Genomic DNA, 4623 nt, shown 5'->3' on the forward strand with positions numbered 1-4623 from the left:
ATCTTATAGCGTGCACCGACGAGGTCCGTTTCTCGAACCGTTCACGGAAAGCATTAGCTTGTCAAACCAGACCTTACGGCCTATGTTTTGTACATTCTATACAAAGGTTAACAAAAAATGTTTCTCTTAGAGGGTAACCAAGGCCTCTTTTCAGGAGCAAACCGCAACGTATTGCGGCCCCTCTCATGTTGGCTCATGTCAACGTTAACTTGGTCCTATGAGCGATGCCTAAATTCACTCCTTTTCTGGCGATGCTAACTAGCACCACCAGCAGCACTCTTACCATCGCGACGACGTAGTTCCTAGTAATGCAAATTAACAATACCAGAGTGGTCATCGCCCTCGGAGTCATCTGATGATGACCTTCCACCAAAGAGGTCCGACGAGTTAAACAACCTCGTCATCACCTCTTTGGCAGTCACGTTAGAACACAAAGGTTAAAAGGGCTGGGCCCCAGGTGATCCGGCGGCCTTATCAGTCGCGACTGAGTCGGGCGATGCAGGTGACTTGTCCCTGTCATTTGCAATGTCATCAACAGATGGCATACTCCAGTCACCTCTAATGGGAGTAGGAGCTGACATATCCCCCGCAATAGACGCATTGGCGTTAACTGAAAATGACAGCTACACTGATCCGTGCAGCTGCCAATAGCAGCCTCGCGGCCGACGCGCACAGACTTGTTTGTCGCCATCTTGATTCAGGTTAAAACCAAGAATGCAAATAAAATCAACATTTTGATTAAAACCAATAATGCTGATTACAGGAAAACACTAGTAATCTTTCCTGTCACCCTACATGAATCTTTATGGCGACTGTTGGAATCATGAAATGGGGTGTCACGTCCATAATTTCTTAGGAAGGCACTTAACGCTTTAAGATGAAAAGGGGACCAATTACACCCTCCCCATCAGACTGTTGACACTGATTGACAACATTCGCTACATTTCGTCTTTGAGGTCGGAACATTAATAGCTCGCGTTTCGTTGTGTTTTTCTTTCATTTGTATCATGACAATCAAGCATGAGTCACAGAGTCTTAGCACTTTCATCGTCGATGAGGGAATGTTGGACTGTGAAAGTCACACTCCATCAGAGAGTGAGGAACAAGAACGTCGCTTATATGTACCGTCTCCTCCAGATGAACGTCGGTGGGCCCGAATTTGTTCCCAGAACGTGATGCCGTCGATGTCTTAACTGCAATGCGCAGGACACAAGACCCTGTGTCTAACATCATTACGAATCCGCTCGATAAGAGCAGAGGTGGCAATCCTCAAAGAGAAACAAGCTCGTCGTCGAGCTGCAGAGGTAGCGAAAGCTAAAGCTCACAGTGAATACCGATTTACTCCAGTTAGTGTGAAAGAGCGTCTCAAAGAAATTACGGGTCACAGCTTGGCCATCTGGACCTCCGGTGACCCGACGAGGACGCCGGAGGAGATCGCTGCTCGCGACGCTCTTCATGAGCGATACGTCACGCCGAAGGTAATGACGCGAGGTCAGTATCTGACGCGTTTACATAATCAAGCCCGTGAGGTTTCGAGAACCTCAATGAGGAAAATTCCGATTGTTTTGTTTCCAAACGAAACAAAAATTTATAAAGAAGTATCATTTAAGAACCGGGTTCATCGGGCTCGCCACCCCCGCAATATTTGGAATATCAGAGAGTCTGCGAATGTGACTGATGTTCGTTTGGAACGAAAGCTTCGCTTCGATTTCACCAAGCTTATAGCCAAAGGCCAGTTACGTTGGGCATTTATGCCACAAAACGAAAAAAGGTCTAGCCGATATTTCAGTGCTTCGGTTGACCGTGCAACCATTATTCGAAGCCGCACTGAGGCTATAGATCCACCTAATCGCACTTCTAGTGGCCGGAAGCGTCGTTTGACGCGAATTAACCCTGAACTTGATAATCAAAAACGTCAATGGCTGACGGGCAATCTTGCCGAAGAGGTAACTCAACTCCCAAGAGTTTTCAGAAGAGGGGCACCCCACCCACTTCACAAGATACTGGTATTGGCCCTTACGACGACGTCGCTTTAAATGCTTTCTACGTGAAACTGAAGGTTTTCTTGCGCATCAAGCAGCGCGGAGGGGGCAGATATCTCAACAGAAGCATTTGATGCTTTAAAGCACGAGGTGCAACTTCTTCATGAAAGCCTCGCTCGGGTTGTGGGCTCTTTTGAGGCAGTTCAAAAACGACTAAAAATATATCCATACCAATGGACTCCCAACACCCAATGGGTACGGACAAAACTTGCCAGTGGCGCAGGAGCATGCGCTGAGGGTTTAACCCGCTGGCAAGTTTTGCATTGGCGAACGTATGTGCTGACCCATTTATAAAGTTTGAGCCACCAATAAATCTGGCTTACAGAGAGGCGTAGGTCTTTTCTCTACCGAGATGACCTCCATGGACGGTACGTGTGCCTCACAAAGGATTTTGTACTTCAAATCCTCATCATGTCGAACAACGACGCGCGGAGGATCCGCAGCGTCGTGCAATAAAGCAACAGGTCGTTTTCGATAGAAAATCGATGCAACCTTGCGCGCAGCCTTCCCGACAATTTTAAACTCGATTTAGTGCTCTTTAGAGCTCGTAGCAGAGCTACACACTGTTCATCCTTAGCGTAAGCCGAACGGATTAATTCAGTAACGGGCGACATCATAGTCGTTAAATGAGAGACCTCATAATCCGGCCTGTGTGATAACGCATTGCCTAAGTATTCTGCTTGCCAGGCTTATACGTCACCTCGAAGTTGCATTCGGCGAAAAATGATAGCCATCGGGCCATTCTCTGTAAGAAATGGGGCGACTTAGTCGCCGTGCGTAATGACGCCTGATCTGTATTAATCACAAACGGCTTAGAGCCAAGCTGATGAGCTCTGAACCTAACGAGAGCATACTTAATAGCAAGCAACTCTTTGCCATGAACTGGGTAGTTCTTTTCGGCAGCTTTAAGCTGTCTAGACTCGAACGCAATAACATGTTCACGCCCATCAACATCTGTTTGTTACAGAGCACTACCAATGGCAAAATCCGAAGCATCACAGACGACACTGAAAGACCAATTTGAATTTGGCAGTGCCAGAATCGGAGAATGGATAAGACTTTCCTTTACTGCTTGAAAAGCAATATGTTTTGTGCTAGTCCAGCACCATTCTGTATCCTTTTAAGGAGATTGGATAATGACCTAGCCATATCAGCGTAATTTTCGCTATATTTGTGTAAATAATTGGCGAGACCCAACCACTTACGCAGCTCCTTTTGGTTTTTAGAACGGCCAACCTACTATGGCTTTACCTTAGCGGGATCCGCTCTAAGGCCTCGCTTCACAATGAAACACCCTTAAAAAAGGATTTCTCTTGCGCCAAAAATGCATTTTGATGCATTGGCATATATTTATTTAGTGGATACCCTCGAGCGCTGCTCGCAAATGGTCTAAATGGTTTTCCACATCCGACCGACCCTGTTCCGCACGACTATGGAATACAACGTCAATATAAGTCTGTGCATAACCTCGATGAGGGCGGAAAAGTTGCGTCACTAGACGATTAAATGTTGCCGGGGCGTTGGAAAGCCCTTGTGGCATAACCAATTTCTCCCATAGTATACCGCTTGGGGTGCTAACCCCTGTGAAATTGACTTGTTCCGGGAACCAAATACTTTGTTACACGACAGTAGCCTTTACCAAAGGAACAGTGTGGCGTCATTGACGATTCCGTCCGTGCTAAGCACGAGGATACAAGAGAGCAAATCCCCTTATTCGACACCGATATTTTGTGTCAAAAAGCCAAATGGTAAATGGCGCATTGTACATGCTTATAATAAGCTAACTCCTGCCACTATATCTGCGCAAATCTCCAGTCCTAGGAAAGCATGTTCTTCAGAACAATATGGTGGGATGTTCTATGCACCGTGCCTTGACTTAGTCGATGGTTACTACCAACTGCTCATGCAAGCTAGCGATATCCCGCTTACACCTCTATCCAGAGGTAAAACAGATGGTGGACTGTTACATACCACATCTTGGAATTCCTTAATCAAGAAATAAGATGGATCCGTAGGATCTTTAATGATCGATGACCCACTCTGCGCACTTAGCGCAGCTTTTCTGTCATACAAGACAGCTTCGTCCAGAGTGACGATGGGTTCAACTCAATCGTTGGTCGAATGACCCCATCTCGGATAAGTCGCCAGCCTGTAAAGCTCGTCCAAGTCGAGACAATACGCCTCTTAAAGACCGGGATATTCATGTTTCCGGATTTTCCAGCCAGTATTGGTTCTATACCAGACGTGGTGTCGAATTCGACATCCGACAGGGAGTTAGGAAACTCAACTTCCTTTACCACCGAGCGATTACGTGTCGCTTCACGTGCATTAGAAGCGTTTGACCCCAAATGCTTTGGCGAACCGTTAATAGTGTCACTACTGACACTCAGTATGGTGCCACCTCAGCCGACCGAACTCGGTAGACTTAGACGTGCCACTCCAGGTATCTCAGGGATATTACACCCTTTGATGACTCGGCCTTAGGCCAACAATGCTTTCAGCATTCAGTGGATCGTTATTACAACGAGTTTTACTCGATGAAGAACGTGCCGTTCGACTTATTTCTGCTGAGTCGGGCTCA

Source organism: Bremia lactucae, linkage group LG1 (genome assembly GCF_004359215.1).
Source record: "Bremia lactucae strain SF5 linkage group LG1, whole genome shotgun sequence".
Taxonomy (NCBI): domain Eukaryota; phylum Oomycota; class Peronosporomycetes; order Peronosporales; family Peronosporaceae; genus Bremia; species Bremia lactucae.